This window comes from Acartia tonsa, chromosome 9, assembly GCF_053477335.1.
Source record: "Acartia tonsa isolate MP-2025a chromosome 9, ASM5347733v1, whole genome shotgun sequence".
Taxonomy (NCBI): Eukaryota; Metazoa; Arthropoda; class Copepoda; order Calanoida; family Acartiidae; genus Acartia; species Acartia tonsa.
The window spans coordinates 48,867,054-48,889,585 of NC_137268.1; the positions used below are offsets into that span (position 1 = coordinate 48,867,054).

Genomic DNA, 22,532 nt, shown 5'->3' on the forward strand with positions numbered 1-22,532 from the left:
TAAACTGATTTACATTCTCAATAATGATAAACAAAATTATTATTAAGTGGGTGAATGAAACGTTTAATCACACAACTTAATAAACCAACCAACCAAAAAGTTCCCATAATTGTTGAGAAAACTTTGGGGACTAAGTGTAATAAACAGCCAGATGTCCCCTCCTTACCTGAGTACCAAGAAGGTTTATAAACGATGGAGTTAATTTAAAAAAAAAAAAAAATTTACAAGAATAGTTACAATAAAACAAAAGAAAACTTTTATAAGTTTGGGTTAGAATGGTTAGAATTTTCATAAAGTTTGTAAAAAAAATAATATAAAATACAAGTTCATTAAAAAAAATTATAAATGCTTTAAGTTTAAATCCCACAAATGTTCATGTATCTTAATGGATAAGACAATCAATAATACAAAGTAGTACAATGTCTGTCTGTCTGTCTGTCCGTTCGTCCGTCCGTCCGTCTGAAGCTTAAGATCTCGATAACCACTGTACCGATCGGATTCTACTCTTGAGGGTATATACCTTTTGGTCCTGTGGTGTTTTTAAGCTATTTTCTTGGGGGGTGGGACACCCCTAACCCCCCCAAAAACAAAAAAAATCCCCCCCTTTTTTTTTATTTTGCTCTGGTACAGGCTGCCGTAGGCTGCCCTTTTTATTATTTTTTATTCCAGCATTTATTTTGAATGAAAGAATAGCAACATTCTCTCACTAAAAACAATAAATATTAATTTTTTTATCACCTCTTGGGGCATAGCCCCTAGAGGCTAGGGGCAAAGCCGCTAGTAAACAATAAATTGATGTAAAACCTCAAATTAACCCCTCTATATTTATAACTTAAAAGTTTGAAATATCAGTTTGAATTAACCAATTAGAATTTAGTAATATTACCCAAACTTTTTATGCCAACTAATGAGATAATGTGTTTATAAAACTTTGTCTGTTAAAATTATAGGATGAAATATTTTGTCCTTTGTTTTAAGCAATTTTTGACCTTTTAGAAGGACTGTTATTTTCCTATTCAAAAGAGAAAAAAAACGGTTCTTGATTATTTTCTTTTAAAATTTTACAGTTTTACTTTAATTACAGGGTAAACACTTTTACATGCTTTAATGAGGGATGCTTTGCAACAATATACAAAGAATATAACAAGAATATAGTTTTTTTTAATAGGTATTTTTAGTAGTGAAGCTACTCTATAATTAACTTTTTCTGTCTGTTTGGCAGTCTTTAACGCAATGGGGGAATGCTATTTGAGATACCCATTTTTAGTCGGTCATGCTACAAAAGATATCTATTAATGGCAGAACTATGCACTAAAAAAAACTGTCAACTCCTTTATACTACAGACAGACAAATACAAATATAATAATTGCAGTAAAAATATACCAAGATAACATGATTTTTACCAATTTAAATTGACATGTAAAATATTTCCAACATAGAGTATCATAATGTTATTTAATTAGTTTGTTGTCATTCTACAATCGATATATTATTACTTGGATGTTGCACCAGATTTTCCTTTAATCTAATATAGCGATACTCCCAGCTGACTAAGTTCACAATACCCCATAACCACTACCTTTACCCAATCTCCTCACCTCTTGTGGGTAAACGAACTGACCAATAAATCAGGTCTATATTAACAATCTAAATTGACGATAATTATCGCCTGTCAATACATCCACTTATTCTATATCCATTCCTTATCCTTACATTGATAAAGATGGTACATTATTCAAGTTTCATGTTATTTTTTGCTTACAAAAAAGCTTGCTACAATTAGGAAGCTTCAGGGATAAGGCAATGGACGATTAATTGATGAACATTCCCCTTCTGGAGATTACGAATATTGGTTGTAAAGTTTTGATATGCTAGAACCAACCAATCAGTAACCAATAGGTGTACCCAAAATTTTAAGCTTTAAGTAAAACTTTGGGTACCCGTATCATTTATATAGTCAAAGTAAATCAAATTTAAGTAACCGCCATTTATCATTATTTATTTCTAAATTTTTTTTTACAAAAAATATGTGATTGACAAAACCATTTTTACAGCATTTTGTGGGCGTTTACATGTATAATAAGCATTACAAAGAAAAATATTATATCATTTACTTTTTTTACAACATTTTTTTGTGGAAGGGAGGAGTTTTGGGGAGTTTGATTGATTTTTAGAGGCAAATGGCGAATCATTTATATTACACTTGGCATAACTGTATTTTTTGCTCTTTGCATGTATTTTAAAATTTGAACCCGCGGCATTTGCTTAAAAGATAGCATATCCGTTTACTGTTGGGGAGGTGTCGGTTTCGAGTCTGGCCTACACCTAGTCATACTAGATACATTAAAAATGGTACCTACTGCTGCTATGTCTGGTACGTGACACTAATATTGAGAGTAATGGGAATGCCTTGGTCAAATAACAGGCGCAATTCATAACATTCACAGTGAGGTTTTGCGGACAAAGGTCGTGAAATCAAAGGTTGTCTGTCAGGATGAGTTAGATGATCACTTGAAATCGAATGAGAATCCTACCCCAACGAGGTAATTATCTAGGTCATCTAAAAAAAGATTTCTTTATTTTTTAGATAGATATATATGTATAGAGTAATACCAAATATAATACAAAATGAGCCTTGCTTATAAGTATTAATAATAAAAATTATAAAAAAAAACATGTTTCCTTACTAATAGTAATATTATTCATATATGAAATAGTCCATAAAAAAGATAATTTTCAGTCAATTAATCAAAGATATATTTGTAGGGGCAAAGCTACTCTACATACTCTGCCCCTAAGCTTGTCCAAATACAACGTTTAAGAGTACGTTATTTTCGTAGCCGTTTCGGATTGAAGATAAACAGAATATATTTTTTTTGTAGAGATACATAATTTTTCTCGTCTGTTATAACATATAGATGTCTGAAATGTATCTACATATATATATATATATATATTATAAACCTTTTTGACTGTTAAACTGTTCTTTTAGTGTCACTTTTCATGAACGTTGTCATTCTTGTATCGATAAGAGTTATTCATTTATAAAATCTAACTATTTTATACATATCGATAAACTTTATTTATATAAATCTTTATCTAGAGTATATGTTTAACTTAAAACAATAAAAAAGTACTAGAGACAGCGCCTTTAGCATCTAGGGGCGTCGTATAAGAACAAGGGAATAGATCGAAGAAAATTTTAAAAAGGAAATATCCTAACACCTGCATCCTGGTACCCATAAAAAGCTTTCTAATATGGAGAACTCTATAGGTTCAGTAGTTATCAAAATCTTTAGCTTCAGACAATAAAAAGTATTACATTTTGTAATGGGACTAATGGATGACTAATTATGGGTTTAGTGTTTTAGATATTTTTTAAAAGCGAAGCTTTTCTATAATTAGGGTCGGTCCGTACGTCCGTCCGTCCGCCCGAGATAGTTAGCTTTTAATTGTTAATTTAGGCATGTTAGAATTGTCCTATCGATTTCAAACTTTGCATGGTGATTCCTGTAGTAGTTAGGTACGATTTAGAAAGCGTAGCAACTCTATAATCGTTACCAGAATGTCCGTACGTCCATTTTAAACATGTTGATTTTTTCACTTTTTTAATAACAATTTTTTATGAGATAAAATCATCCGACTGATCTGATTTTTTTATTACTGATTCCTTTTACAATAAAGTACAATATTATGAGCGAAGCATCTCTATAATCAAGTATTAAAAATGTCATTATGTCCTTAAACAGAATTCTGTATTTAAGAAGTTTTGCAACAAATTTACGTATAATTTTGTCAAGCCTTATATTTGCATATTTTGTATATTCAGTTCTGACACTCAACAAAAGTTAATGTTCGTCTGTCATATCGTTTTAGAGCTTCGCTTTTATGGATGTTGTCATCCTTGTTAACCCCCATAACTAGAAAATAATGGCATCTAAACTTATTTTGAATTTTATAAAATTTGAGCTTCAAAGATTAATTGAAAAAAATTGTCAATTCCAAAATTAGGAAACTTAAAAGATTGCAATATAATTTTATTACAGTCTTTTTTTAAAGATTTTTTCTCTAATTTAAATCACGAAATATATCTTTAATTACCTCGCAACAAGACCAATTATGTCATAAGTAGCTTAGCAAAGCAAACAATTAACATTAAACACATTTACAACAATATACTTTTAATGTCCGGTGGATTACCCATACTGAAAAATCATGTATAATAGTCCATTTTTGATAAAATTTAAATCATAAAATTCGGGGCAATTAAAATGAAATCAACATAATATAATTTTTCATTTTACTATCTGCGGAAAAGTCCTTGACGGACGAATAGACAGACTAATGGACAAACATGCCCTAAGTATATGTAACAGCTACGCAACTTAAAAAGGCAATGTTCTATTAATATTATATAATAACAAATGATACAATAATAAATTGTTATATTATTATTTGGATGTTGCACCAGATTTTTATTTACTCTAAATAAGTAATACTGGCAGCTGGATAAAATAACGATACCCCATCCACCCCATTACACTATTCACCCCCCCCCCTCCTACTGATTGAACAAACTGACCAATATATGAGGTCGATGTTAGCAACATATATTCTACATTGTTAATGTCTTAACCTCTTTTCGAGGAAGCTTTGTGTTTATCAAGTTCGAAATTAAATTCCTTATCATTAAACCAAAAACAAAGCGCAAATGTCGTCTTTTAGGGCTTTCCTTTCATAATGTGGCGCGGCATAGAGTGTTTGTTTATTTTGAAGCGCACGTTCTTTACTTTTGAATGAGATATGAGAGTGTGAAGATTGCGGAGAACAAAATTGGGCCTATCATTGGTCTCATTGAGTGTGAACTACCCTAGTATATCAGGGATTTGAAACCATAAGAGCTTCAGGTAGAATTTGTTAATTTGATTAAGAAGTATGGTGTATAGGACGATATATGTAGTTTTAAAAAGGCTTTAGCCAGCTAAGCATGAAACTTAATTATGATTAATATATGTTTTAGTAAATTTTATGTGCCTTATTGTTGCATTTAACAATGATTTATTAAACCAAATAATTTTCCTTTAAAGCCAAAGTTTCCAAAGATTCTTTAACCATAAGAAAAGAAAAAGATTTTTTTTAGTGCTCAAAGTTTTAAGATAACGAATAATATTTTATTCTGTTTATTAATTGATCTTGTAATTTCAGGTCTTTTGAAATAATTTCATCAATAAATCTATATTCAAACCTGCTGTTGAAACTTGATGGTTCCTGGTATTGGGGGTTTTGTATGTTCGCCAACTGATCTCGTGAACTTCCCGCTAATTCGGAAGTCCAAGCTCAACCAAAGTGTCATGGTTGAGACAATTTCAAAATATCTGATGAATAGGCGTTAGCATTCATCAAGAGATCAATAGCATCTAGTGAATTATTGATGCAATAAACTGTGACAATTTTTCTGTGAGATAAGTACCTAGTGAATCAATATGCCACTAACCAAAAAGCAGAAAATTGAGCGAGCAATCGCTATTGGCAGTGAAAGGCTAGAAGTTTTTGATGAACAGTTAAAATTGTTTTATGACAATCTAAAAGCCTGCCAAAGTTTTAGTTCATGTGAAAATGTGAATGTAAAATCAATTCGTGACATTTTTAGTGAGGTCAAGGACCAATCTGACCTAATAAAAAGTCTAAAACCTGCCGTGGAGACTAGTGAGCTGCGTGAGTTCAAGCGTGATTTGGATGAAGCTAGTGAGCAGAAAACTGTTGCAGATAAAGTTTATGCGTCGTTGGAGCAGTGTACAAAAATTCTGTACTGGCTTGACAATGATTCAGACGACGCGAGGTCAAGCACTGTCGCCAGGAACCTCGACGTCATTGAGAAGGTGAAGATGGACATGGGAGTGCTTAAAATTTCCGTGGAGTTGCGCCAAGAAGTACGTGATATGTACCGAAGGCTTAGAGAGATGGAACGTCGTTCATCTAATCTGGATGAGAGTGGGACACCTGCCATGCTCTCCAGAAGTATGTCTGCTGTGGATATTCGGAGTTCCAACCCGCAGTATGGGCGCTGGGACAACAGTTTGTTGCCGTCGTTCGACGGTACTGACACGGATTACCCAAACTTTAAACAGGTCTTTAAGGATCTATGCTCTGGTTATGGATTTGCTGACCAGAGGTTAAGTCTGATGTTGTGTATGGAGAAGGTGATAACCAACCCTGAACTACGCAAGCAAGTGTCAGCGATTAGAGATCACAATGAACAATGGGCGTTTCTTGACCAGATGTTTTTATCAAACACTCGCCGGTTCATGAGGATTTTAACTAAGTTGAACAAGATGAAACCTGTGGATAAACCTGTGGACGTGGTTAGCGCAATTGCTACCTTCAAGAGCATGATGCAGGAGGTAGAAGCCATCGTTGGTTCTGCAGCTAAGGATTACAACCACCTAACTCTCATTCATATTTTTAAAGACAAGTGCCCTGAAAATTTGAGGGACAAAATTATGATGGAGCTAGGTAGCATGAACCAACCCAACATCCCGAAGATTGTTGAACTGCTGGAGAGGACCAGGGGTGCCATGTTGGCTGGTGATATGTCCTATGACAATGGCGCCGGCAAGAGAAATCGTGACAGAGCTGCCGCCGCGCAAGTATCTGGCCGCAACGACAATAAGAATGGAAAGGCTGGAAAGGACAAGGCTTCCAAGTGGAACAGTGCATGTCCTGTGGAGAGCTGCAAGGAGAAACACCCGATTTTCCGTTGCCTCACGTTTAAGAAGATGGACGTGGTTGACCGAAAGAAAGTTGTCCAGCAGAAGAAATTATGTGAACTTTGCCTATGTGACGGCCATACTGCTGACAAGTGTAATAAGTCTGATAAGCTTGGTGTTTGTGGTACTAATAATTGCGACAGATACCATTCCAGGTTACTCCATGAGGCTAGTGCTGGTGTGAATACAGTTTACAAGTCAAGTTCTGCACCCAGCCCCTGTACTTTCTTACTGCAGTTAGTTCCTGTTGTAGCACCTGGCGGCGGCACCTGCCACGCCACGGTAATGTTTGACTCCGGGGCAAATTTGCCACTTGTGTCTGAGAAGTTATCCAACAAGTTGAAGCTGAAATCTACTGGCAGATATACAACTATTTCTGTAGCTGATGGCAGTGAGTCTTCCTGCCGCAATGTTGTGTTTTATCTGAAGGATAGGGACGGCAATATGAGGGAGTTTGAGGCAGCTGTCATGCCTACCCTCGGCGGGGCCAACGAGATGCGCTCGGTCCACCCCGAAACTGCCGCCGAGATATTTAAAATGCCGCCAGAAAGGTTTACATACATTAGTGGAGGCTTAGATATCATCATTGGAAATACACATCCGGACGTGTTTCCTTCAACCTACCAGAAAGTGGGCCAGTCTATGTTGTGGCGAACCATTTTTGGTAGTGGTTTTATTTGTACGAGTGCTGATGGTGGAGCTGGAGATCAAAAGTCAGCTTATAAGGCTGTCAGTGTCAGTGGAGGCACTTTGCCAGACTTTCTGACGTCTGAATCGTTTGGCATACAGCCGCAGGCACTTTGTCCAGGATGTACTGCTTGTCAAGAGTGCAAGGCTATGGCCGACGGCACTACCTGGGACCAGCGTGAGAGGCAGAGGATAATTGAGGCAGGTTTAACACTAGACTTGCAGTCCAACAAGTGGACAGGTCAATATGCTTATATTGAAGATCCTCACACTTTACCCTACAATGAGAGTTTAGCCCGCAAAATTGCTGAAAAGGATCGTGCCAGGATGGTCAAGGAAGGTACCTATGGAATGTATGTGGAGGTATTCAACGACGCCATAAGAAGAGGCGTTTTCCAAAAAGCCACGCCTGAAGAGTTGCAGTATGAAGGACCTAAGTCTTGTTCATCAATAGTGGTTGCTTTCAAGGAGGATTCAAGTTCCACACCCATGCGATTGTGTGCAAATAGTTCTCTGACGTTCAAGGGTACCAGTTTTAATAACATAATGCTGGGAGGCCCGCCGCCAATGCAGAAGATATTTTATCATTTGATGCTTTTCCGCGGTTACAAGGTTGGTATAACCGCGGATATCTCCAAGTTTTATAACTCCATCCTGGCCACAGAGTTCGACAGCCAGATGAAGAGAGTTTTATTTTCCCCGACGCCAGATGGTCCACTTGAAATTTACCTGACCAAAGTTGTAAATTTCGGCGAGTTAGCTGCGGGAAATTTGGCAGTTACAGCCCTGAAGTTGACGTCCCGCCTGTTCGGCGGAAAGAGTGAAGCAGAGGTCAAGGAGATGTATGGAGAGGGACAAATAAATGGTAGTGAAATTGTTGCCAAACCTGAATTATGGAAGGAGCCACAAATACCTACCTACCCTGATGAGGAATTCAAGTTACCTCAGATTCCAGTTGCAGTCAAGCTTGAGAAGCACAGCTTCATAGATGACGTTATTTCGGGAGCAGGATCGAAGCCAGAAGCCAAGGAGATGATGAAAGAGGCCGACAGGATTATCGGTAAAGGTAGTTTTTCCTTCAAACAAGTTATTTATTCTGGAGATGATTGCCAGCATACCAAGGTTCTCGGGCTGATATGGAAGCCAGCCACCGATGTGTTGTCCATCGCCACAAGAGTCAACCAAGATGGTAAAGTCAAGGGAAGGAAGGTGAAAGAGGATGCTGATTTGTACAACCTCCAGGACGCCTTGGACGAGAATCTGACAAAGAAGATGGTCCATAGGTTCGCCGCCCAAACCTTCGACCCGATCGGGCTTTGCAGCCCTATTCTGTTGAGAATTAAACTTGTCCTGCGGAAAACCTGTTTGCTGAATTTGGGCTGGCAAGATTTCATTCCAAAAAGTCTACGGGATGAACTTGTTCAGTCGCTGGAGGACAGAGCTGAGGTCGCTAAATTGGAGTTTGACCGTTGTGTGGTTCCGGATGAACCAACTGGCCTCCCATCCTTGATGATGTTTTCGGATGGGTCATCAGAGGCTTATGCAAGTAATGCATATTTGAGGTGGCCAACTAGACAAGGATTTGAAACGTTTCTGCTAGCCACCAAGTCAAGAGTTGCGCCGGTCAAGTGTGAATCAATTCCACGCCTGGAGTTGATGGGATGCCAGATGTCCACAAGGTTGGCAAAGTCCGTCAGAGATGCCCTGCCCTTTGATATTATCAGAGTGATGTATTTTACTGATTCATCGTGTGTGTTATCACAAATAGTTTCCAACAGTGCTATGTTGAACACATTTAATTCTCATCGTATTGGAGAAATTCAATCTGCGACCAACAAGGATGACTGGAGGTGGGTCCCGGGGACGCAAAACGTTGCAGATTTGGGCACCAGAAGCACCTGCAAAGTATCAGATTTGGGACCAGGTTCCAGGTACAGATTGGGCCCAGAATGGTTGCGCCAGGATGAAAGTGCGTGGCCGGTGAAAACTGCCGAAGAAGTCAAGCAAGTTTTACCCCCAGAGGAGTTGAATACCAAAATGGTTAAGTTATGTTCAATGAAAGTTGCCGGAGAAGCCGCTGAAGATGTCTTTAGGTTTAAGCACAGGAGATCATTTGGACAGGCCAAACGTATTATGGCAGCTGTCCTGCAAGTTGCGAACACCTGGTTGAAGAAGCTAAAGAGCAGACAAGAAGGTAAGACTACAGCCGCTGGTAGTCATGTAGCAGCCACAGACTCTGTGTACAAGCCGTCTTTGTACAATTTTATGGCGGCGGCGGAACTTTTCATTGTGTCACGAAGCCAAGAGGATGAGTGGATAAATGACGCTAAAGGCAATTATGCGTCATTAAATCCATTAGTGCATGAAGTATCATTGACCTGGCCTGTCGTTGGTCCCGGTGGAAAGTATGTGACCAGGGAGATGAGGATTCTTAAGATGGTTGGTCGTGGACAGCCAGTCATTGACGCCATTACTGGCGGCCGTAAAATGATATTTGAAGACATGCCAGGTTTAATAATTTTGGAGCCTGGTAATTGGTTAGCTGCTGTTTTTATGAGAGAAGCGCATGTTGAGCTTCACTCTGGTGTCCGTGGAACTTTAGCTGAGAGCCGCCGTTGGTGCTGGATTGTGAAGGCAAGGAGGTTGGCCATCATGGAAGTGAAGAAATGTTGGCCCTGCAGTGTTGAGAGGGCTAAGGAATGTCGTGCTACCATGAAGGAGGTATTACCTGACAAGTTAGTCCCGAGCAGGCCCTTTGAAGCTGTGCAAGTCGACCTGATGGGTCCGCTGGTTACGAGGAGAGCTGCCGCCAAAACGAGGAGTCAGACAGCAACGAAGAAGGTGTGGGTGTTCGTGGTGGTCTGCAGATTCTCAGGGGCGTTGTGGTTAGATGCCTTGGAAAAGTATGATACCAGCAGTATCCTGTTGTCCCTGCGCAAGTTGGAAGCTGTTCATTGTCTGCCGAAGGTCATAGTAAGCGACATGGGCACACAATTATCCGGTGCTCGCAAGGTTTTAGAGCAGAAGTTGGGCAGCCAGGTAGAGTTTTCTTGGTCTCAGATCCCGGCCCGAGCCCACCATTATATTGGGCAGGCTGAGAAAATGGTGGGATTAACCAAGAGATTGCTGTCCAAGAAGTTGGTGAATAGTTCTGTTAATTTCAACGAGCTCCTGGTGCTGTTGGCGGAGGTCAGCAAAATTATGAATAGCAGACCACTGACGATTGAAGCTGCGAACGACGTGGAGAATTGGCGGCTGATTACCCCTGGGCAGCTGCTGGGAAATGTTGACCGCCAGCCGTTGTGCAATGTGGCGATGAAACCGGAGGACCAAATTTCTTCCAGGTTGAAGTTGTTGGAAGATTTATCTGCCCAGTTTTGGACTGCCTACCGCCAGGAGATCCTACCGAAGATATTACGGATGTCCAAGTGGAAGGATGAGATGGCAGAGCCACTAGCTGATGGAGATGTAGTTCTGGTTACGAGTACCAATCCGCTGATGAGATGTTTGAGGATGGGCCGAGTGACGAGAATTGAGGATGGAAGAAAGACGGCAAGAGTCTTGTTCAGACTGACAGATAAATCTCCCCTAGAAGAACATGCTGTATCAGTCAGGCAGTTGTTAAAAATTATGATTAATAATTGATTCTTATTTTATGGAAATTGAGATTTTTTTAGTAAAAAGCCACATTTTTCATATGCCTATTTTTATGCCTAAAATAAGAATCAAATGAAATGCGATTAAATATTCTTCTATTTCATATGCTCAAATTTAATTTTATTGAGTTTAATTTCTTTTCAAAAGTACAATTCATTTTAAAACTTACCTGAAAAGTTTAACAAAAAGGAATAAATGCGTCGAGGTTGCGTGATTCGATATTTATTCTATGAAAAAAATCAAGTATTTTTTTAGCAGATTTTTTTAAAAATTATATATGAATTTCAATCAAGTAAAACATTTTTATTCAGATCAAGGAATGATTGAAAATTCATATTTAAAGTTTTTTTTTTACAAAGAAAAAAATTGGTATTTTTTTTATAATTCCGATCAAAATTCTAAAGAAGATATTATTATTTTGCTATTCTTTAAGTATTAAAAAGTTTTATTGTTGATTAAGATATTACAGTTCTTATTCATTAGGTTTGAAAAACTTTCTGCCCAAGGATTTTGAAAAATTTTTTCTTACTACTCTTTTTGATGCTTAACAAATTTAGTTTTAAGTACCTATAAATCTTAATTTTCTTGTCTAAGATTTATTTCGTTTTATTTTTACCATTATTGTTTACATTTACATTTCAACCTGATTTCGTAGGTACTTATTGATTTATTAATAATGATTTATTGCCTATTGATTATGAAATGATTATTATTTAGTATAGTTGTTATATTTACAACGTCATGATTAATAGGATTATCTATTTTAGGATTGTGTATGTGATCTTGTGATTGTCATGTGCATGGAATGTTGTATGGTACAAACCAATCCCCATCCTTCTATCCTAAAATGTGAGGTATTATGAGTCCTAGTGAGGAGTATAATATTGTGTGTGCATTTCACGGGGTTTCATTTAGTTAGGAGCAAAATTGTCACGTTTTCGGGATGTGGCCATTCTCATGTGATTATGGTGAGTTGAGTTTAGTGGGAAATGTTGCTAGTGCTCAGCGCGAAAAAAACCTTGAATCTCGTTAAGGAAGTTAATTTGACTTTCAAACGGGGGGTGTGTCTTAACCTCTTTTCGAGGAAGCTTTGTGTTTATCAAGTTCGAAATTAAATTCCTTATCATTAAACCAAAAACAAAGCGCAAATGTCGTCTTTTAGGGCTTTCCTTTCATAATGTGGCGCGGCATAGAGTGTTTGTTTATTTTGAAGCGCACGTTCTTTACTTTTGAATGAGATATGAGAGTGTGAAGATTGCGGAGAACAAAATTGGGCCTATCATTGGTCTCATTGAGTGTGAACTACCCTAGTATATCAGGGATTTGAAACCATAAGAGCTTCAGGTAGAATTTGTTAATTTGATTAAGAAGTATGGTGTATAGGACGATATATGTAGTTTTAAAAAGGCTTTAGCCAGCTAAGCATGAAACTTAATTATGATTAATATATGTTTTAGTAAATTTTATGTGCCTTATTGTTGCATTTAACAATGATTTATTAAACCAAATAATTTTCCTTTAAAGCCAAAGTTTCCAAAGATTCTTTAACCATAAGAAAAGAAAAAGATTTTTTTTAGTGCTCAAAGTTTTAAGATAACGAATAATATTTTATTCTGTTTATTAATTGATCTTGTAATTTCAGGTCTTTTGAAATAATTTCATCAATAAATCTATATTCAAACCTGCTGTTGAAACTTGATGGTTCCTGGTATTGGGGGTTTTGTATGTTCGCCAACTGATCTCGTGAACTTCCCGCTAATTCGGAAGTCCAAGCTCAACCAAAGTGTCATGGTTGAGACAGTTAATATTTCCAAGTATTTTCTATCCATTGAAAAAATATAATTGTTTGTTGCATGACTTTAATAAAACATTTGATAATAATTTAATGTGACATATTTTCATGCTTTAGTATTTATAAAAATGTTTCCACAAAAATGTTTAATCTAAAAATCAATTGATATATTATTGTTATTTAAAAATCATTTAAATTCATAATTCTCTAAAAAAATTATGATAACACCATTTTAAAACATTTCCAGTATGGCTTTAAATTGATTAACATCTGGTGGATTTGAACCAGTTCTCAGCTATACTGAAAAATCATGTATAGTATCGAATTATAAGAATTTTACACAAATATTAAACTAGAAATCTTAAAATGAATATCAGTTTTGGCTGTCTGTAATACGATGCGATATTATTACTTTTGGACCATTGATATCATTAACCCCTGACCCTTTATGTTCAATTTATAAAAATCTTCAAAATAAGTGTTTTCGGAAAGTTCGTTTGTGGGACACCGCTTTTTTATTCTATTTTTGTGTTGTTTTGATCTTACACTAAGCCCCTGATTTAATCTGATATTGATTATTTATAATCACGAAATCTTTAATCATAATTGCTTTCAAATCACAACAACAGTTAGGGTACTGAAGAAGGTTGTGAGCTTGACTTATGAGATGTTAATTAATTATTAATCTTTTTCTAAAATTTAAAAGAATGAAAGGAGAAAGAGAGAAAAGATAATTTAACTACCATTGTCTTTCCCCTTACAATACTTTGTGCGCGGTATTCTAGAACATTACTGGATTACTGTTTTATGTATTTTTTTTTTATAAAAAGTTATATTAATGTCCATATTGGTTACTTTTATAGAACCAAAACTATTTAATTCTTAAGTTTATAAAATAGATGATACATATTTTTTAAAAATTTCTTTTAGACCTTAACTGTTAGTAAATTGCTTTCACCTGTTCATTTTATTATTCTAAAAATACAAAAGCAATATTTTCAATTTTTTAGATACAGAAAAAGTAAGTTTAGGCTTTCATTTACTCTTTTTTTTAATAACAATGGATATAGAATACGTAAATATTGTGAGAGATCTTCGCATTAACTGGTGAAATGTTTCTCCCAGCTGGCTAATATAAATATAAACCTCATTCCCACCCCTTATTAGTTTTCCCCATCCCCTCCCCTTACCATGGGGGAACGTATTAACTAATAACTAAGGAGTGTTTTACCAACCAAAATTGACGACATAAATTCACTCTGTAAAAAAAGAGGACAAGAAAAAACATGAGATTAAAAATAGAAAATCACGAAACTTTTTAATATCATAATATAAATGATGAATGACATACTGACAAACTAAGTTCTCCCTAAACGTTGCTGAGACAATCTAAGAGGAGCTTCGGTACCAATAAAAAAAAACTTGTAATAAATATCAAATATCTAATTTTACCATCTCATATTATATACGTTGCAAAAAACTCTAAATAAATGCGACAATAATAGCAAAAAAGGAGAATATATTATGAACCTTAATATGAAATGTTTAAAAATCAATGAGCCATATCCGTTTTAGTGTTTATGGTAGGGTTTCATTTCAACTGCTGCAAAGATATTCTACAGAAATATTTGGTTGGTGGTTCTCTTCAAAAGTCATTAGGTTAAGTGTCATCAAATTTCAAAACCTAATTGTAATCTACAGAAGGGGAAATTTTGTGTATCATGATTCGAGATGTATATTAATCTATTGGTCATTGTCTTATCCCTTTATATTCCTGAGAGAAACTATTATTATTTGGAGAATAGTATTAAACGCAATATTTAACAGTTTTTTGCTCATTTAAGATTGTAAATCTGTCAGGGATTAAGGGATAAGTTGATAAACATTATTTCCAGTATGGCTATGAAGCCGATTGAAATCCGCTGGATTAGAATCGATTCTCAGCCTTTTTGAAAAATCATGCATAGCATCGTATTTTTTACTAATATTGAAATAAAAATCATAAAAGTAATACAAGTTTTGTAAGCCCGGGCTATCAAAGCTTATATTTTTTCATTTTAATATCCGTGGAAAGCTTCTAAAATACGATGGGATAAATAACTTTCTAGTATGGCTTCGAAACCGATTAATTTCCACTTGATTACTGGATCTTAGTCATACTGAAAAACCATGCATCGTATTATAGAAATATTTTCACAAATATTAAAATAATAATCATATAATAAATACCAGCTTAGTAGGCCTGGGACTTCGGCCCCTCGGAGCAAACAAAACTGGTTTTAATCTTAAAATTTTCATTTTAATATCCGTGGAAATCTGTAAAAATACTATGCGATAAATAACTATTATTGGCATATCCCTTTATTCCTGAGGGCTCTAGTGACTATTTTATGCGAGTTCTCACCATTTAGGGGCATAAAACAAATGTTATGTGTTATGTATTCAAAGGGTACTCTAGAATTTCAACATACTACAGAAAATAAAAAGAAGGGGGGAGGGGGCATTTGACTGTTAATTACAATCGTAACATTTGAGTAAAACACTATTGTCTTATTCCTTTAGATCCCTTTAGAAAAAAAGCTAAAACAGTAGATGCTTTTATACTGAATTATAAAAAGATAAAATATCTAAAACAAATCTAAAACTTTTAGAATGTACTTTTAACTTTGTTTAATTTGAACAAAAAGTTCAATGTTTGTAGTATTTTTAGCCTTAATTATATTGTAAGCATATTTTCACATACACATTAAATAAAATATTCATATTTTTTCAATTAAAACCCCTATATAAGAAAGGATCTTGAGGGATAAGACAATAGACTATTAGTTCATATAAATCTCCAATATTGATAAACAAAATTGCCCATTATGTAGATTTATAGTGTTGGTTGAAAAGTTTGGACACTGCAACCAATACAGCTATGATCAGAAAACCATAAGTTTAAACCAGCAAATGAGAGAAAAAACCTTGAGTAACATAATTATTTCCAATCCAATGTTCACTCCCTCCCTGGGTTAGAGATAGATATGTTTAAAAGAGTGTTTCAAGTAATTAAGAGTCATTCCATAGTTTTTACAAGCAGCATAAATGATTTTCTTAATAAAACGAAGGGATCATGGAAAGAAAATGAAGTAACGAGTTTTGACATATTTTCACAATAGCTTTTCTCCTATTTCTAGCCCATGCGGGGCATTTATTAACATTTACATAACCTAACCCAACCTAAAATAACCTAATGGAATTATGGTTTAACTATAGATAAAAATCAGTTTTTTTATGTTCTTAGAAAACTGGAAATAATATGATGTTAGACATAGTTTTCTAGTATGGCTGAGAACCGGTTCTAATCCACCGCATATTGATCGGTTTCGAAGCGATACGGGAAAAGATGTTATAATTTAAAACCTTTAAATGAATTCAAACCGCATACATTTCATATAAAGGAATCGGATTAAAGTATTAAAATTTTGAAGAGGATAATTTTGACACCTATAAATCTCTGTTAAAACTGGAGGTTTTTTATTGACACTAAAGTTTGAGTAGACTATATTAGGTATCTTAGGGGAAAAGACAACGGACGACCGACAAATTGGTATAGATCCTCAATAATGATCAACAAAATAACCCCCTTTGTATAAAGATTGAAATAATCCTTTTATATAAAGTAGTTAGCTTTTTTGTCTGCATCGAAGGATCTTGCTAACCATTGAACCAAAATGGTTCTCCTTCACGTGGGAGCTTCTCATAGGTCCTGAGAAGGTTTACAACTATTTTGGGGGAGGTAATCATTATTTTTATTTACACATGTTGATATATAAAGAGCTCTAAAGTTTGACAGAGTAAATTAGGATAAGACTCACGTAGTGACAATATTTACACTCATGCCACAATCACGGGTTCAACCAGGGAGGGAGGGGACATTGGGCTGTTTATTACACTAGTCCCCAAAGTTTTATAATAAGGCTTTCTAATTCGCTAGCTTAAAAACCTTGGGGATTTTAAATTTTCTTTGATTTGTTGGTTCATTTAATTTAGTGTCAAAACGATTCATTCACTAATCGTAATATACAGACGAGGTAATTTTTTGTATAATCATTATTTTCGGCCATTGTCTTGTTCCTTTAGATACCTGGGTTCTATTCTATAGACAGGGATAGTAAGAGATAAGGCATGAAGGATGAATTGAATTATTGATGGTTAAATTGGGACAATGTTTGTTCCTTGAATTTTTAAGTCAACGAATAAAATAAGGTTTTTCCCCGTACATCCTTTTGATTATAACGGGTTAAATCAGGGACTAGGGAATAGGTCATTGCTGAATTAAATGATCAGTTGTTATTTTTTTTATCTATATTGAAACCCAGAAGGTCTACTTAAATAGCAATTTTGATTTTTTTTTTGTAAAACTAATATTAAATGACATACGTTCGACTTAAGTAATTCCGGCATTTTAGAATTATCGTAACGATACAAAACTTTAATTTGAATAGGGATTCCTAAAACATTAATGATTTAGTTACTGGTACATAAATGAAAATCTTTACCTATAAATTTGGATATTCTAACTTTAAGCATAAGAACTAATATTATAAATTAAATAACTAATACTTAACATAATTTACTCCGTTTACATATCCCTTTATTCAAAGATTATAAATATAAGAGAATCTTATTTGCAAACAAATATTTTTCTCCATGTCACATGAACCATTATTCAAACATTTCTTATGGAGTACAATTCATAAACACTTAACACATCAGCTTTTTCATGAAGGAGCTTATTTGACACTTAAATTAAAAAAATAGAGGGGGCATGAGCTATTTGTAACTTTGTCCACAGATCCTTTCCCAATTTTGAAATTAGCTAATAGTGTCGGAAATTTACACACATCTGAGTCCCTAAAAAAACAGAAAGCAATTTCATAGCCGACTTAAAGGGTCTCCAATACCTGGATCATACGTCTAGCTTTACATTTGTTATTGGACACATTTTTCTAATTTTGGGGTTAAAGTATTTAGCTGCATAGGTATGACAATAAGATATTGTCAGTGTGTTATAAACACGTTCTCTAATTTGTTAGCTCAGAAAATATGATATTTATTAAATCTGGTTATACAAACTAGTAGTGTCCAAGCTTTTCAACTCTTAAATTACCCTACACAGTGGGGTAATTTCACTTTTACATTTACTTATTTCATTAGTTTATAATAGTTATTATCAGAAAAATTATTTTACTACCCTAATTTTTTTTCTGGGGGGGGGGGGTGGGGGTAAGTTAATCTTTTGATTCGTAATTTGTATCTATCATTATAAACATTTAAAATTCATAAATTCATAGTTTGTTTCATGTGTACCTAGAAATGAATTTGTAAAAACAACAAAAATTTTTATTGTACAGGGAAAAAAGTTTTTATTAAAAAAAATACCTTTCCTCATTTGGAGCCTTTTGCCAAAGAACCTTTTAAGATTTGTTAACAGTTATAAACCATTATGATTGTCAAGTACAAGGTTATCCAATGTTTACATAAAGAATTACTTATAAATAATCCTTTACGAGGTGTTAGGGTTTGTAATGTTTCGCAGGGTGAGAGGGGACAGTAGGCTGTTTATTACACTAGTCCCCAAAGGGTGTGCCAAAAAAATGCGTAGATTTTTAAAATTCAAATTGCGCGGCTTTTGTTAATGGTAGAAATACACATACCGCTAGAACCGCTATGTACTAGATTTTTTTTGGAAATATAAGAACAGTTCCTGTGCTACAAATAATCTAGGAGCTAGGTGGTAAAATGCCCTAAATTTACTCCCAAGTCAAGTTGTAAGTTAGTTGGGACATTTTAACACGTAGCTCCTAAACTATGTTGTATTGTCTGTTTTTTATTCAATTCAGTAAAAATGAAAGACACCATAAGGTTATTGGACAATCACTCTGTGCCAAAGACTCTATATTTATGCTTTGTTAAAATTCAACTAAGCATTTGAACGTTTAAAATTATAAGTTACTTTTAAAATGTAGATCTGTATCTGTTATTTTACAGTAATATTCATATCACAAATAAAAATCATTAATTTCTTTAATTTTTTAAGTTAATGATATTTTAACAAGTTATTCATGCGTTATCATATACATACTTCTGTTAGGAGCAAAACTGCTCGATAATTCTATATTCTCTATTGAAATTTAAATTACTTTTCGCCTATATTCTCTATGATTAAAGTATGTTCGACCGTATGTAAGTCTTTTTGCCTTGAAAACCCAACGAAAGAACTTAATACAACTTGCCTTTTGACCACTTTTTTTCAGTTGTTTATTTATTTTATTTAAAGATAAGAAACTGTTTTAACTGCCTTGAAAACTCAAACGAAAGAACTTAATACAAATTGCCTTTTGACCCCTTTTTTCCGTTCTTTATTTATTTTATTTAAAGACAAGAAACTGTTTTAACTGCCTTGAAAACCCAACGAAAGAACTTAATACAAATTGCCTTTTGACCACTTTTTTTTCCGTTGTTTATTTATTTTATTCAAAGACAAGAAACTGTTTTTTAACTATGTAAACTTTTTCCAGTATGGTTTGGAAACCGATCAATATCCACTGGATTATATCCGGTTCTCACTCATACTGAAAAGCATGCATATTATCTTATTACAGACAACTGTCTACGACTATTAAAATAAAAATTCTTAGTATTAGTATTACCAGTTCTGTTTGATCTTATAATTTTAATATTCGTGGAAAGCTGTTTATAATACAATGCGATAAATATATTAATCAACTATTATCATAGAAAGCCATCTGACCTTTTTTTGCATATGATTTTCCTTGTTTTTTTAACATAAAAAATGTTTGGTATTTGATAAAATAAAGTGATTACATGTTCACTCATTCCGAGCATTTTTACAACTTAATGATAAACTTATGTTTTCTGACATTTTGCTTTTAGTTTATTGTATGTTCGTCTTCATAAGATGTATACACATAATAATTACCTCTTGCTTTTAGATCTAAATCATCTGTGGAAAAGTTAGAACACTTGAGGTTTGTACAAGCCAATTAAGATTTAATAAAAGTCTAGAATTTAGAGCCATCAAATGAAAGATCATGTTTGTAAAACTTTATTGACAAATATAGTTTACATCCATATACTTTTGGTACAAGTGTAATTTACAGTCCAATGTATCCCCCTTCGCTGACTCAATGGAAATGGATCCCCCAATTCAATTGAGAATTATTTTTCACCATGTGCCGAGTTGTCATTTCTAACATTTGAGTTGATCATGGGTAGAATTTTTAATTAGAGTTCGAGTTATCTTTCGGCGGTTAAATATTTGAAATTTTAGTTTTTCATATATATTAACTTTATTTAAAGATATTTAGAGGTATTTCATATTATCCCTCAAACCTATGGCTGTACCACAAAAATGTGTTTTTAGGCTTTAAACTTTAAACCCCGCCCCCCCCCCTCTCCGGTGTTTTTATCTCATTTTCGGTGTGTGAAAGATAGAGGGCTATAAAAGAGTGACTTTTTAAACATGGGTATGACACATAACTGAGAGTTGGAATTTTTTTAATATCTCCATCCTGGCGGGCGCAGGATGTCAGCAAATCTGGAAGGGTCATCAAGGTAAAGACCAAAAATATGTTTTTGAATTAAAGAAAACATTTTATCTTACTATTATACTAAAATATCCTCTAGTAGTAAATCTTTTTTTTTCCTAGACCTCACAAATAACCAGACTTAGGTTGGGCAAAAGGTCCCGTGAGATTATATCAAACTGTTTGGACGTGACCGCCCAAAAACTGCAAAAAATGGCCTAAAAATTGACCAGCCTGTCATTTCATCAAAGAAATTCATCAAAAAATCACAATTTGAAATTTTAATTAATTAATAACTTTTTTCTCATAAGAGATATTGACACAAGACTTTCACTTGGTGAAAATTTAGCATTGTGGGCCGCCTAGACTTTATATTTGGTGACCCTGGGGTGACGGGTTCAGTTCCCCCCACACCCACGGTTTTTCATAAAATTCACGGCCGGTTTTGGCCGGATCCGGCTCAAATTTTGCATGGAGTCATCCTTTGATATTCCCAACAGTTGATACTTGACTCAGCAAGATCCCAGAAAAGTGTGGTATATCTAGGGGGGGGGGGGGAAGAGGTGATTAACCCGTCTAAATGAATTTGGAGTTGCTGTAGGCACCTTAAAAATTTTTAATTTTTATCACCCCCCCCCCCACAAAAAAAAATAAAAAAGCTCGAATGTCCTTGCATATATTATATAAAGATTACTCCCCCCAAATAAATCTGAGGGTACTGTACACACCCCCAAAATTCTTAATTTGAATTTTTTTATCCATTCCCCCCCAAATCAAAAAGCTTAGACGTCCTAAACCTCCAAAATTTTGTAAAATATTAAAATATTTAATCATAGCTTGAACAAGTGCTAGTGATTTTTATGACCTTTAATTTTAACAAATCAGAGGTGAATTCTTTTAAAAAAATTTAACGCTATATCCGTAAGGGTCGCCAGTTCACCAAATTATTTTTTGGAAAAAATCCTCCAAAATCATATAAATAATGTACAAAAATGAAATTCATCTTATTGTTATAACCCTTCTAAGATTTGAAATACTTTTCTTTAAAGAAGGTGTATCAACTTTTTTTTTAATAGCTAGCCGGTTCTTTTAGTAAGTAGTAGATGTAAAATTTTTCATAGAATTCAGATATGCAATCGGTTTTTTTGTAGACCTCTTATTTTTAAAGTAATTTAAGTTTTAAAAAAAAAGATTAAGTCGATTTTAAGGTACTAAAACGCAACAAAAAAAAAGGAAGAAAATGTCCATTATGTACAAAAATAGTAAGATCTTTAATTTGACACCTTACTTTTTGAATTTTGTCAGGTAATTATTGAATTTTTTAAACCCACGAGAATAAAAACTTTGAACTTAATTTTATCATTTCACAGGTAAAAAAATATGGGTTCATATATACCTTTAGAATCAGAAAAATATTACGAATCCATTGTAAGCAAAATTGAAAAAAAGTAAAAAAATAAAAAATAAACAAATGGCCAATTATATTTTTTGTTCAGGCAACACTTTTGTCTTCCCTTTTTTACTCCCTCTTTACCCCCTCTTTACCCCCTTCCCATTTTTATACTCAATTCAAGAATTAAGACGTTGCCTGTATAATATAATATGATATTTTCATATAATTCCTTTTAATGTAGTTTATATACTATATTGTAAACTTTTTTTTCAATTTTGCTTACAATGGATTCGTAATATTTTTCTGATTCTAAAGGTATATATGAACCCATATTTTTTTACCTGTGAAATGATAAAATTAAGTTCAAAGTTTTTATTATTGTGGGTTTTAAAAAATCGATTTTTTCAATAATTACCTGACAGAATTGAAAAATCTTACTATTTTTGTTCATAATGGCCATTTTCTTTCTTTTTTTTGTTGCATTTTAGTACCTTAAAATCGACTTAATTTTTTTTTTTAAACTTAAATTACTTAAAAAATAAGAGGTCTACAAAAAAAAACGATTGCATATCTGAATTCTATGAAAAATTTTACATCTACTACTTACTAAAAGAACCGGCTAGCTATAAAAAAAAAGTTG

At 34.2% G+C, this 22,532-nt stretch overlaps 1 protein-coding gene and 2 long non-coding RNA genes across 3 annotated transcripts in view; 2 read left to right on the forward strand and 1 right to left on the reverse strand.

The window, feature by feature from the left end:
- The window catches only part of LOC145329128 (uncharacterized), a 532,399-nt gene that overhangs the window by 359,048 nt on the left and 150,819 nt on the right, over nt 1-22,532 (reverse strand). The window lies entirely within an intron of this gene.
- LOC145329117 (uncharacterized) lies at nt 4,790-5,245 on the forward strand. The gene is made up of 2 exons (XR_013882774.1): nt 4,790-4,908; nt 5,207-5,245. It is a non-coding gene; the product is annotated as an uncharacterized LOC145329117 (long non-coding RNA).
- On the forward strand, nt 12,341-12,793 carry LOC145327930 (uncharacterized). Its single transcript, XR_013882276.1, has 2 exons — nt 12,341-12,456; nt 12,755-12,793. It is a non-coding gene; the product is annotated as an uncharacterized LOC145327930 (long non-coding RNA).